The sequence below is a fragment of the Lonchura striata genome, chromosome 1A (assembly GCF_050655825.1).
Source record: "Lonchura striata isolate lonStrDom1 chromosome 1A, ASM5065582v1, whole genome shotgun sequence".
Classification (NCBI taxonomy): Eukaryota; Metazoa; Chordata; class Aves; order Passeriformes; family Estrildidae; genus Lonchura; species Lonchura striata.
The window spans coordinates 45666886-45681481 of NC_140741.1; positions in this window are offsets into that span (position 1 = coordinate 45666886).

Genomic DNA, 14596 nt, shown 5'->3' on the forward strand with positions numbered 1-14596 from the left:
CTATGTCACAACAAATGGCTGAGTTTTGGAGTGTGCCATTTAACTAGCTTGTCTCTCTTCCCAGGTTTTAGTGAATTTCTAAACAGTTCTGCAAAAGTTTTGGATTGAACTCTCCCAAAAATCATGAATCTAAAATGCAAGTCCTGCAGGTAAAACATATGAAAAGACCAAAATTAAGATAACTAGATTTTTCTGCTATCTCAGTTATTAGTTTCCCTCAGTTGTGTCTCCAAACAGTATCTTGACTGTTCCAAGTTCCAAAGATGCCTATTTAGGACGGCTGAACAATATTCCCTGGAGATTTGTAAAGCTTCATGAAATTTGTTATGTTTTCTCCTTGGCCATCTGTGAGGAGCTTGTAAGATTGTTCATGCTGGTGACCATTAGGTCAGCTGCAGAGTAAGATTTCTCAGCCTGCCCCTTCAGAGGAGGGAGCATTCACTACATAGAGTTAAGAAGCAGAGGTTCCTCTCGGATCACATCCAGATGTTTGTTGAAGGCAAGGAAATACAGACTACAGGCTGGTGGCTCTTCCAACTATCACTCTAGACCTTGCACAAGTCTTGTATGAAATGTTTGCATGGGAAAAAGTGGTCACAACCTCTCCCAGCTCACTGCATGTGGGCTTTTCAGGAGATGTGACCCAGGCACTTCACTGGCAAACCAGCACAGACAGAGCTTTGAGCTGTGGTTGCCTCACACACACATCACTTTGAAACCTGCAATTGTGCTTTTAGTACAGGATGCCAGATGTGTTTTGGCTCAGGATGAGGACAGGACAACGGCCTGAGGACTTGCAGCCTGCCTTGCAGAAATGAGAAAGGGCGGGGTCCTGGTTAGTGGAAGCATAGGTAAAGAAGGAGGAATGAAAAAAATAAAGAGTTTAGGAGGGCGTATTGAGGTGCCAAAAACTGGGAAGAGTGGGTGAAGTAGATAGAGTTGTTGGACTGAGTCCTGACAAGACCAAATCAAATGCTGTGTAAGTAGTCAGAGAACTGACAAATTTAGTTTGGGAAGCTTTTGTAGGCACTTGCAATACACACTTGCAGGGTGACGAGCATGCTTGGAAGATGTGTTGCAGAAAACTCAGGCTACTTAACTGTCCTGTCAGAGATGTGTTTGAACTAAAATTTATGCATATACTAGCATAAGGAAGTTGGAAATTTTGTTCATTCCTTTTAAATTAGATGATAACCGAGGTCAAGTTTCTTCCTCAATAGAAAGGTCATCATGAACAGAGTAAGAGGGAATGGGAAAGAGCCATTTTGAGCCAGTTTTCCCACTGGCTCAAATAACATTTCAGATGTGACTGGCCCTTTAGGATCAGTGTGACACTTTCAAGAGAATATACCTGAGCTCCAGAAACAGGGATACCTACTTCCAAATCAGGATGATATGCTGTAACATTGTGGTCTTTACAAGCAAACAGCTGTCCAGTGGGGCTTCCCAGTCTCCTCAGGACTTGCAGACAGAACGTGACCTTCATAGAATGACCCCAGTACATTTTATTTTTTATAGGAAAGTTAAGAGAACAGACTGTCTGTTTATTCCTATAGTCTCTGACATCCTGAATTACTGGTCTCTTGTTGCTGTCTTAGCTCAAATGATAACTTCAGGGAAGTTATTGATGATACTTCCAGTTAGCCTGGAGTTCTGCTGGAACACCTACTGGATACTTAATATCCAAGCACTATTAGAAATGTGTCTGCTACATTTGGAATAAACCTAAATATTGCTGTACCTCATTCTGTCAATGCCTTAAAGCCTCAAAGCTGCTGGAGGCATGATGCTAAATTCTTCTCCAGGAGCCTGCGCATACTGGGAGCCATGGATGGAGATGAGGCTCCCAGTGGCAATATGGAAAAAAGTATATGTGCCTTGGCATTCTCAGTGACATCTGTTGGACAGCTCTGTTGGATTGGTTCCCAGCATTAATTTGCAATAGTCACATTAATTTACATTCAAATCCAAATAAATGAAGTACTGGTGTTTATGGGATGGGGGATCATGAAAGGATAGGGTTTACTTTCTATTCTATTTCTGCCATTTTTCATTCCAGTGAAACTCTACTCACGACTCACTGGTCATTATCATCTCCTGGCAATGTATGGAGAGAGAAATGTACAGAAGAACAAGATGTTTCTTACCCTGGTTATTTGTTTCTTTTCAACTGGCCAATACCCCCTTTATCACAAACTGGTAAATGGCTTCCTTATAAATTCAAATCTGCAAAAATATTTTTGTCAGGAAACACTTTAATATATGACTACCTCAAGGTTATTTGTATTTATCCACTCTGTGATAAATTATTGGGGTGAGTGAAGAATGGTAAATGCCTTTCAGTGAGACATGCAGACAGGAAGCATATAGGTTTGGAGCCTCCAGCAACCATACTGGACTGTCTCTGGGCCATGGAGACACCAACTATCTGCTGATGACAGATGTTGAGGAAAGCTACTAACAAGAATTCTGAGGTAAAGATGAGTCCTTTTATATAGACAGACACAGAATCATGGAATCACAGAATGGTTTGGGTTGGAAGGGATATCCTTCTTATAGTGTCACCCTGCTGCCATGGGTAGGGACACCTTCCACTAGACCAGGTTGTTCAAAGCTCCATCCAAGCCTATCCAATCCTGTTCCAGGTATGGGACAGCCACAGCTTCTCTGGGCAAACTGCACCAGTGTCTCATCATCCTTACAGTCAAGAATTACTTCCTTATATCTAATATAAACCTACTTGTACCTCAACTCTTGAGGGCAACTCTTACTTGCCCTCAAGGGGCAGTTTGAAGCCACTGCGTCTTGTCCCATCACTACAGGCTCTTGTAATAAGTCCCTCCCCAGCTGTCTTGCAGGCTCCTTTAGGTACTGGAATGCCACTCTAACTTCTGCCTGCAGCCTTCTCTTCTCCAGGCTGAGAACACCAACTCACTCAGCCTTCATTCAGATAATTAGTAAGGTGATTCTTAACTTCAGGTAATAGTAAATTAATTTATTTATTAACCAGTACCCATGTTAAAGCCCAGCTGGGTTTGTGGTACTTTCTTTGGTGCTCAAGCTGGTTGCTGGAGCTCTTTGAATCTCTGACTTGGTAACTTCTAAAATACACCTTTATCTCTCCCTGTTTTCTTGTATGACTGCTGCTTCCAGATGAAGGACAAGTACATTGGCTTTCTCCCCTCTTGCTGTACAGGGTGATCCTCAGTAACTTGCTGAGTTCCACATATGAACAGCACCAGGCCTGTATGGTGGCATCCTGCATTGATGTGCACCATCCCATAGTGCCCAGTGGTTGTTTTGGAAAGAAGTCTGGTTGCACAAACATGGAGACAGCCATGATGGGTGGCAGTAGATCCTCTGATCCACATAGTGCAGACATGGCTATTAGGAATGAAGCTCACCAAAATGTGACTTAAGTTTCCATTCACCTGGAGGCATAACTCTTGCAAGCTCTCTTCCCTTGGAAGAATCAGCCATTTATCTTACAACCATGAAAAAGTTTATAAAATTATTAACTACTGATATTTGACAGGAAAAAAGCCAGGGATCTTTCTTGGGTTTTCTGCATTTGATGCTGTTCTGGTGAAATTATTTTAGGTGGAATCTTATTAGTCATGGATAAAGTCCACTACAAAAATGATTTTTTTATGCTTTAGGAATGAAAAGTAGATGTCAATTTACTTTATTTAAATATTTGTAAGCAGAACCAGAGTCCTAAGGACTTCTAACTCTGTTTTGTGAGCTAGTCAAACAGCACAGAGCACTACTGACATCTCAGCAAAAAAGCACAATGCAGAAATGGTGATCTGAGCATGGGCCAGGACATTTCCCAGGGGAGAAGGACTGTCAAGCCTAAGGATAAACCTCACATGGAAAGTGAACCAGATTAGGAAGAGCAGCCTTTGGAAGATGGGTTTGCTGCCACTGAAGAGATGAAAGGAACAGGGCCAGCAGCCACCTTGACACCCTCTACCCCATCCACCCCTCTCTAAGTAGTAGAAATCAGAGAGCTTTACAGAGATGAAGCTCAACAAGAAAATGAAGAGAGGACAAGTCTCTTTGGCCAGCCCTAACACGCAGATCCCCTGTGCAAATACCTGTTTTTCTGATGCATAAGGCAAGTGCAAGGAGGAGAGGTGGGTGCGTCTGGAAACTGGAATCTGAGTTGTAGAAATTGTGTAGAAATCTGAAAAATAGAAACACACTGAAACTATCCCAGGGCATATTCAGTTAGTTACTCATTAACAGATTGCACACATTTCATATCTGACAGTAGAACAAAGCATTGTAAAAATACCCTTAAGAATCTGAATCTCTGCTCTGATACTTAAAAGGCAACATCTGATTAGTGTCTGTGTTTTATTAACAAAAGACCAGGAGGATGAAAGCTTCTCAGATATAACCTTTATTTCCCCAGGTATTTTTTATAGTATATTGTGGAAGAAAACGCCACGTTTCATCAAAGTCTATCATTTATACACAAGAAAGGATTTGGCAGCAGTTTATAAACCTGCAATTTTAATGACAATTTTAAACTTTGCCCATTTTTCAGTCTCTGAAAGTTCTTGAAAAAAAATGCCTTTGATGACCTCTGAATCAACTGGTATTCACTGGTCTGTGTGGGGATGTGTGCTGTTGTACACCAGCTGTGGGTCTGCTTTTGGTATAAGCAGCTCAGTTGCTGTGTCAGCAGTTTTCACACTATTTAATTTTCATAGACTTGGTTACACAACACAATTCTCAGACCTTCCAGCTGTGCCTAATGAAAATTCATACTGACACTCATTCAGGTCTCAGCAACCCTCTTGCTCTGGTGTTACCTTATTATTTTTTATTATTCTACTTAGAAAGAACTGCAGCAGTCCCAGTATAGGAAATGTGATATATGTTGAAGATAATCTCCTGTCACTGCAAGGTTTCTTCTCTGTTAGTTCTCTCTCTGTGCTTCATTTTACCTGTTTGTCACCCATTAGAAAGGCTAGTGAAACATTTGGTTGTTAAAGGGTTGACTGCTTCATTTTATTTAATGTATCTGCATCAGCAGAGCAGTAATTTACGATGAATAACTTGCTTGGCAGTCTTAGGATTTTTTCATGGATTGTCTTTGAACAGATTGTAATTTTCTTGAGTTTATTAATTATTCAAAATGTTAATGACTGGGGGAATGATTACGAGCAATTTCATGTGAGCATCTGGTATGCAGTACTCCACTTCTGCAGCCATTACCTTCTTGTGTAGGTAGATGAAAGCACTTCATATTTTCTTTATTTTGTTGTCAAAAGATGGTAAAATCATCCATGAAATTTTGATCAGAGTATAAGAGTTGAGGGAGAGACAAAATTATTAGAATATTTTCCCTTAAAGTCCTGTCTAGACAAAAGAGTCTAAGACTAACTTATGAAATAAAGAATATCATTGTCAGATTCCTTTTATTTACTTACCAAATTTTAATCTGTTATAGTAACTTGCACAAAAAGGTAATAGGCTATGTACGCATAGTCTCAGTCCTCCATCTTAGGGTGTCATTGCCTTGTCCTTTGGTGAAAGGTCTATTTCTCTGTATAAAATATTCTGAAAATACAGTTAGCATCATCTTAAAAATTTATCTCAAGGTTATTGTGAAGGTGAAAGTGACTGAAGGCAGTTTCGAGTCCAGAAGAATGGTGTGAGAAGTTTGTGAGTTTTGCTGATCTCCTAACATTTACTTTCTATTTCAACTGAAGCATAAAATCTTCAATTCACCTTAAATTAGCATTTTGTGGGAAAAACTACTCAGTTTTTCAGCAATGCGTGGTTTTAAATAGGGTTAAGTTAACTTTTAAAGTAATTTGAATGCTTAAGTACTTGAATAGGAAATATTTTGTAATGCTTCCCTCAGTTTACTTTTGCTTTAAGAGGGAAAGGAAAGAGGAGAGTTGCTGTGAGGAAGAGGTACATATTGCTTGGGTCAATTATGAGTATGACAAACTTGAAAATTCACATTTTAGTTATAGTACTCTTGTGATTTTGACAAACATAAGAAATGCTTTGTGACTGGCTGCTGCTGGGTGAAGCTTTCTGCTGTGTCTGAATTGAACTGCTGTGGGTACTGTACCTCCAAAATGTACCTTGTTCATGGCTTTGAAGAGGAAGTCTATTTATGGATTTCTTTAAAAAACTAACTTCTACCCAGATTTTAGAGCAACATGCTGCATGCTGAGTCCCTCTCTAGCTGTTCAGGTGAATAAAGAGCACTTTCCTCCTATGGCTCTATACCTTTTAAGCTGTAAGTAATGAACATTGCAGACACTGCAGAAGACTGTCTGCCCAGCACAGGAATGGTTTCACTGCAGCCTGTATGAACTTGTGAGAGCTCCTGTCTGTAGTTCCGCAGTCACTTTCATTATTGTTTTCTACTAAAGGTCCAGCTTTTGCTTTACTTCTTTTTCCACAACATTTCACTGCCTGGTTTGTGCTTAAAAGACAGTTCTGTACACTGGATTGCAACAATGCAGGCTGCAACTAGCTTCTGGTCTCCAGGAACTGGTAGCACATTATGTCAGCTTTTAGAAAAAGATAAGGGTTTGTTGAGTAGAAAATGAAGCAAAAGCTATACATCTTAAGGTTCCCACAAGCAACGGAAATTAATCTCTTTTAAACTCCTTTTATCAGTTAAGCTTCTTGGGGGGGGGGGGAGGGGATTTGTCTCTAAGTCACTGTAAAATATCATGTCATATCCATTCTACTCTATAAAATGAGTAAAAAACATTGTCCACAAAGCTCATCAGTCATGCCAGAAATTTTTGTGGCACCTACACCTGGTTTGCATTGAAACCTCAGTATCTGGCCCTGCAAAGTAAGCACTGCAATTAAAACTCTTCATCAGTTAACTGTGTTCTGGGACTTCCTTGGCCATAACTGAGGCAGAGCTGGGTAAGGTCTCTTCCAATCAAACATGGAATTAATCTCATTTTATTTGAACTTCCAAATGTAAGAATCTGAATGTGAGCTAAGGGCATGATACAGCCACTTACTACATTTCTGGAGCAAGCAGAGCTGCTCATCTGTGAACCACCCATGCAGGCGGGGCAGCTGTGACCAGTGGGAGCCTCATGTTCACCTGGAGCAGCAGGGCAAGCTGGGTGGGATAAGCCAGTACATTTTACATGAGTTGCATTGTATGCCTCTGTTCATCAACGGAATCAATCTGTGTGTATGTAAATTACCATTGAAGTCGGTGGATATCTACTAGTGCTGAGTAGAGAGGGCAACAGAGCAATTTAATCACCCTAAAGTGAACACCTATGTGCTTAAATTGTGTTTTCTCATTTTGTCAGACTCTTTAAAAACTGTCTAGAACCTCTCCCTCAAACGTCACAGCCAGGCTGCATCTGGCCAGAGGGTAAGAAGTGAGTGTGGGAGGTGCAGAACCTATGTCACATCTCCCTAAAGTCTTCTAGATTCACCAAGACTGCTAACTTGAAGCTTTCCAGCCACATGCCAGAGTGGTTACTAGTCCACAGATTTTATCCCTTCACATATTGCTATTGCATTGTTCTCTTTCCACACAAAGAACAAGGTAAGCAAGCAAGAGGTTGAAATATAGAAATACAAACATGTACTTGTGATTGTGGCATACAAAGATTTTTGTCAATAAAGTGGTCTAATAATTTTCACTTCCTTTCTACAAATGCCATTAGAACTGAAGTTTCTATGAGTTAAATCTTTGTTTGCTAATTCTGAAACAGGGTCTCTATTGGTTTAACTTTCTGCACTGGGAAACCCTGATTCTTCTGTATACATGTGCCTGGGTCTACTGGAGGTCAACAGGTATTTACTAAGAAAGAACTAGATGGCTTTTTTTCCCTTGAAATACATGGAGGAGTTATCACTCTGAACCTTACAGAACAGTAGAGTGATAGGAAAGTAACAGGGAGAATAGACTTATACATTTAAAGCTAAAATTCAAGAACAGTTTCTGATTTTGGTACTGGGAAAGCACAATTGGCCAACAGGGTGAGTTTATGGAATGTACTGAAATATCAGCAGAGGCTTATTCTTTCTGGACCACTTTTAACTTGACAAGATCCTCAAATGTATTTTTATAGTTTCCTTCCTGGTATGCTCCCAGAGATAAGTGCTTGAAGTAAATGTCAGGCCAGACCTATCTGGAACAAAGCTTCTACTTACATTGAAGGAAGCCACTGAATTTGTCCCCAGTTCCTTTGCTGCGCTACCACAGCTAATAAACAGTAAAAGGATAACAAATTTTTGACTTATTCACTCCTGGTTATTCAGAAAATATGAAGAAATGTAAAAGCTGACACACAGAGAAATACTCAGTCCTGCACTTGATCAGGGACTTTAGTAAAAAGAGAAGAATTATAAACTCTGAAAGAATTCTTCTTTGTCTCCTATGGGAAGATAATTCCTGTTTCACTCATTATACTGGGCTTTCCAGGATAAATACTCCCAGTACAAGTCTGCTTTGTTCCTGAGTTCTCATTCATATGCACATCATTAAAAATATTGATTCTTTTGTCTGTCTTAACACTTCTGATACATTTTAAAAATTATTCTTGCAACAGCAATACTCAGTGCAAATACTTTTTGAAGTGGTTTGCCATTTTATTGATCTTTGGTAATGGGGACTAATACATAACAACTAGTGCTTGAGGAATACCTGAAAAGAGTAGATCCTTCACCTCTGCAGTTCCATTTGATGCTCATACACTTCTGGGTGCAGTCCTGCTTCTCCTTCCACTGAACACACAACATACAGTGTGTGAATGACATCAAGGATCAATAGCAAAATCTGTGGCTTTGATGGGGCAAATGTACCTCAGTAAAGTCCTGCTGGCACTGGCGAGGGAGCAGTGGCAAGGGAGCAGGAACTGCTCCTGTTGCAAAGCAGACAGATTCCAGCATCCCGATGGGATGCTTCTGCATCACCCCTGGCTCTCCAAGTCTTTGATGCTGTAACAAGCAAATAATAAGGATATTGTGCTGATACAAGCACAATTATTTCACAGCTTTTTAAGTACTAAATGACTGGATCACTAGCCAAGAGGGAGGAAGACCACTAACATTGATGGGAAGACTCACTGACTTTAGCGTTTTGGATACTGATCCAAGAGATGTGGGATTACTTATAATTAAGGAAGGTAAGACAGGAACTGCTCTAAAGAAAATTTTGTTCTGTGGCTTACCTCTCTACTAGCTACATCTTTACTGAAGAAAGTTATCTTCTCCAAAGCATCAGCAGTAGAAAGTTAGCATGAAGACAATTTCCTGTGGAGCGATATTTTCTTAGAAACTAAGAGATAGGCTGAAAAAAGTACCCCACCTGGAATTAGAGGAAGGTAATTGGAGTGAATCCCTGCAAACAAAAATGTTTAAAACATTCTGGTTACAGTGAAAGCAAACACCAGACAGCTTCCCACTTATTTGGAGAGGCATTATATAAGTCTTTGGAAACATCCTGTAGCACAATCTACATTAGAAACAACTGAACGGAATCAATACATAACTATTTTACCTTTCCTAGTGTCACCTTCAATGTCACCTAATACAGCGTAATGAAGTGCAAATGAAATTGTTGTTAGAGAGAAGAACCTGTTATTTCTGGTAATGACCAGTTAGAAGGTCTGTTTGCATGGAGAAGCCAGAAGGTTGTAATTACATCTCTGTATGAATGAAATGCACATTTTAAGAGTAAAAGGAGCTCAAAGATGAACAGATTCCTGCTGCTTGCCTTGTCAAGACTGCAGCTGTGGAACATATAATTAGGAGAAAGTAATCAGAAATCAATTTGAAAAAAATGCTAACAAGTTATTAAGGACCTTCTAAAATCTGTAGAAGTGCCCTAAAAACAAAAAGATCTGAAAAGCTTCTCTAGAAGATGTTGAACAGTTTCAGCACAGAAAGTGAGTATCTTTCAGTATAAGGACACCTAAGGTCTTGGGGTTTAGGAACTGAGAGGAAGTGACTTCTATTCTTAGACTTTCTTTGTATTTTGCAATAACCTTAAATTTTAGTATGTTGATCCTTAATCAACCAGTGAAAGTCAAAAGGCCAGATCAGGAGCTTTGCACATTTGAAGTGCTCCTTAAATGTTATATAGTAAGAAAGAGTGTAATTTAAGCCTCATGTAGACCTTACATTACACCCTTCACAAATTTAATTTTGCCCTGAAGCCTGTAAAGAACTTTGCTATTGTCAGGCAGAAATCACTGTTTATGTGCCAGGGGAGCCCATTCATTACACTGGTTAGGTTATTATTTTAACTACCATTTCGCCCTTCAAAAAAGGCCATGATGTTTGTTACAGCACAGTGATGAAAATGGAAAAGCTGTGGATTGAAGGAGATCCCAGCCAGCTCCTCCAAAGAGAAGTGCTTGCTACAGAAATAGCTTACTGGAAGCTCTGCAGATTGTGTTGTATCTGCATGTAGCTGTTTGCTTGGAGACATTTGTAGTCAGGGAAATTAAGAAAGTTTTAAGTAGGCACTGAGCCCTGCTATGGTAGGGTTTTGACCTCCATACAAATTCTATAGAGATAAATCTGTCAGAGAAAATCAAGGAGTGCAAATTAGCTGTATGCCATCTTCAGAGCAAACACGCTTATTTCAAATATGTTCAGCTATAGCTTATTTTAACAACTGCATGGAGAGATCCCCTAAAGCTACCACTTCTGTAGAGGAATATCATTATAGCAGAAAGAGATTAAATCCAGCTCTCCTGACTTCAGTCATCTAAAAGCCAGGCACTGGGTAGAAAAGAGGTAGACAAGCATTCTCTAAAATCAAAGCAGAGAGATATAAACCCTCCCATGGCAGAGGGATTCATTGTTGTCTAAAGAAGGCATCTGAGACAAATCAAATGAGCTCCCCCTGGGAGAGGATTCTCAGCTGATAATGGATGGAACCCAGACACCAGGCAAGGTACTGAAATCCATGAATCTGAAGTCACAGGAATCCTACCTTTCATGACCAAAAGTCATGCTTTAGTGGGAATAATTTAATACATAACATAGATATAGAGGAAAAATTAAAGACAAAATATAAATGAGGAGAAATAAAGAGTCTTTCCCCTGAGAAACAAGCATAAGGAACTAATATATTTCAAAGTCTGTTTAGAAATTCTAGAGCATACAGCTCACTAAATAAATTAAGTGTAAAACATGCAAATAAGGAGTAAAGAGCAAATCTATCCATAGATTACTCATATACAGTTGTTTAGTATGATAGAAAACCATCTTACTTCCAGTGAATTATGCTTTCTTGGTTTGCTTAGTCACTGGCTGGAAGGTGCCCATCCAGGGCATCATTGTGGAGGAGATGAGGTGTTCCTTCTTTGCAGCAGCTCTCTGTGCTCTCAGTGCTCACACCTCATGGGGGCATCTTAGCCAAAATCTTATGTCCGCGCTGCCACAGCTCAGCCTGCACACTAGTGTACCTGGATTGTTAATTTGTGATATGGCTACTTTTAGCCAGGCTTTGTGGAGAAAAGTTCTTTCATACCAATTGTCTCTGACGGTGCTTGCTTCTCAGAGTTTTAATTTATTCAAGTTCCTATTGGCATGACTTATATAAATCTGGGCAGCTAAGTCACATAACCTTAATGTAGCTGTCTCTATGGAGACTATACAGCTCAATCTAGAGGCTACCAGCTATCCACCAACTAAACAGATGTTTATTATGTTTATATCAACTAGGTGTAGCTCTCTAGAATAATTAATTTAGAAGATTGTATGCAAAATTGCAAATAAAGCTACAATTTCTGTATTAGAATTTCATTACAATTCCTTTTTTTCTCTTGAGTAGGAAAACTCATTAGAAAAAAAGAGGTGAGACATTAAAAATGTTCATTCAGAGGAAGAATTTCAGGTGATACAGATGGTGATTAGCTTTTGAATACTACATATTGTTAATGTGAATGGCTGGTTTAATTCCCTTATCACACCACAAAATTACCCTTGACATGATCTTCTGTAATGTGATGAGCGTTATTGCATAGACTGAATTTCTAATATTCTAATTAATTTTGTTTGGTGAAAAGGAAAAAAGTAAGCACCTCTTTGCCATGCATGATTTCTTCTGTGTTTGCTTCTTTGAGGTAATGTCTGGATTGTGATTTCTTTGTTGGTAGTTCAGTACATTAAAAATAAGCTAATGTAACATTAACTGAGCACTAATAGGCCATTAAGGACAAACTTTTATACTGGGGAAAAGAAAAACATTTCAAATGTAAATATAAGTCAATTTTATATGCATGAATTTTTGCTATCTGGTGCCATTTGTATTAATAATTAATACTTGTATTTCATCAGGATTTTATCAGGCTTAAAAGACAGCAAAATTTTCTTGGCTCAGTATTATTCCTTTTCTTTGCAAATGGTTCAAGAGGCCAAGACAACACTGTGCATTTCTTTATTCTCTCCTGCTGTCTACCTGGCAAGAGGATGGACCCCACCGAGCAGTGATGCTGGCAGCACCACAAGTACTCCAACATCAAACAATCATTGAAATGTGTCCTGCTGTCCGAAGGCCTTAGAATCTGAATGACAATCAGCAAATGTTCTCTCCTAGTTAGGGGCACAGGGTCCCAGGGCATTTATTCAAAGTGCAGATACATGCACAGTCATTCTGGGAAGTCCATAACTTTGTTAAGAGACCCTCCACACAAACCTTTAGCAAGTATAAAGGCAAAGTCTTGCGTGGATCTGGTTAAAACTAACTTTCTTTCTCCAGCATTCATCACAAAATGACAGAATTGTATGCTGCAAGGGCCCTGGGTGTCACAGAGTTTCCTGCCCCTTGAGGCAGGACCCCCAACTCCAAGGTGACCAGGTCAGCTTTGCTGGGGACCATCTGTGGTCCTTGAGCAGCTGGCACCATATTACATATTACACATCCTCCTAGTCTGAGAAATTAAGGTTATCCTCCTAGCCAAGCACCAAGGTGAGAGTCTGTCTTATAAGAAAATGCATCCTTCTTTTGTGTTGAAGAGCTATTTGATGGGAATAATTTTCTAACCAGAATTTCATTTAAAAACAGCAAGTCTCTTCCTTGTGTGTGGGGTGTTTCTTGTTAGGTTACTCAAATTGTGCCTTACAAATTATGTGCATGGCTACAGCTAAGGATCCTGGCCCTCGGCTTACCTTTGATCATCTTTTTTGACAGGGAATACACAAGGTAATAAAAGGCTAGCTTGTTGTTTATGATCAGTGAAAAGTCTTTTGGGAAAAAAATACTTTCTTCTCCATTCTAGTAAAGATCAGAAAGTAACTACACTAGTATTTGTGTTATCCTTGTATAGCAGACAGTCCACTGAAATCAAAGGGAGTACTTGCTGTGCCCAAACTTATAAATGCTCCATGCTTTTATCAGATCTGGGCTCGTAGCAGATATAGTTTAAGAGATTATCTCTGAATTTATCCATCTACACAGCTGACAAGAGGAACAGAGATTGTGAATAGGTGGTGAATATAATGGTTTTCATTTCCTAAACCAACTCTCCAGATAATTTCATAATGAGGGAATCTGTCTGAGTTGTTGCATTTATATAAGTTATTGCATTTGGCTTTGGTATAGACAATCATGATAATAATATTTCCCTGTATCAAAATGCCATAGTAAGGCAGGGACATGATTTCCATCTGTCTTTCTAGCTCGGAGGTTTTTTGTTTGTTTTTAAATCCATTCTTTCAGATAGGAGCTGCTCCCGTAATCAAATCAAGACATATTTTCAGCTTTAGTCTAATGATTTGTTGATTCAGTTGACTGCCTTGTCCACGCTCAGGGGATCTTTATTACAGAGAGTTACCAAAATGTTTTGTGTTAGCATTTAAGTGCCACTATGTGCATGTGTACCACACAACTGCAAAGGGGCAGAGAGGATATTTTTCTCACACAGGGAGTAAACAGGACATCAGAACAAATTTCTTGCTTAAGTCAAGTTTTCATATGAGACTCAAGTAAGATTTTGGTCAAAATTAAAGCACAAAACCAACTAGCTGATTATCAGTACTTGCCCACTACCATTCCACCGAGTCCTAAATGGGAGACAGGCCTGTCTCAGACCTTGGAGGCAGCACTGTTTTGAGGTGGGTTTGATGCAGCAGTATCAGATGCCCACTTTTAGACCATTACAGATCTAAAAGCCACATCAAGCAGATGCTTTGATTATAATATTTTCTCATTATTACCTGTATTTAATTGGAATGATCTCTGATGAGCCAATACTTACAATTCAGAATGATGTTCTGATGTTTCTCATCTTTGAAATATCAGAGCAGCAGAAATATTGTTTGTGTCTGAAATGTGCCGTTTTAACATGTGGTACATTTGGAAATTAAATCTTCGTCTGTGTCCCCTCAAGACTGAAGGATATGATGTTAAGTGCTCTCATTTTTCAGCTCCTTAAGATATTTTTGTCTGGATCAGTCATTAGGTATTCTGATCACTCCTGTTACCAATGCAGTTATGAATTTCACAGGGAAAATGTAAATTGTGAAATTTCTCTGTGACAACCATTTTCAGTGCAGGGAACATTTAAGTCATTGTAGAAATATGGAAACCAGCCCTGGCATGGTATTTGAGTGGTCGTGTAGT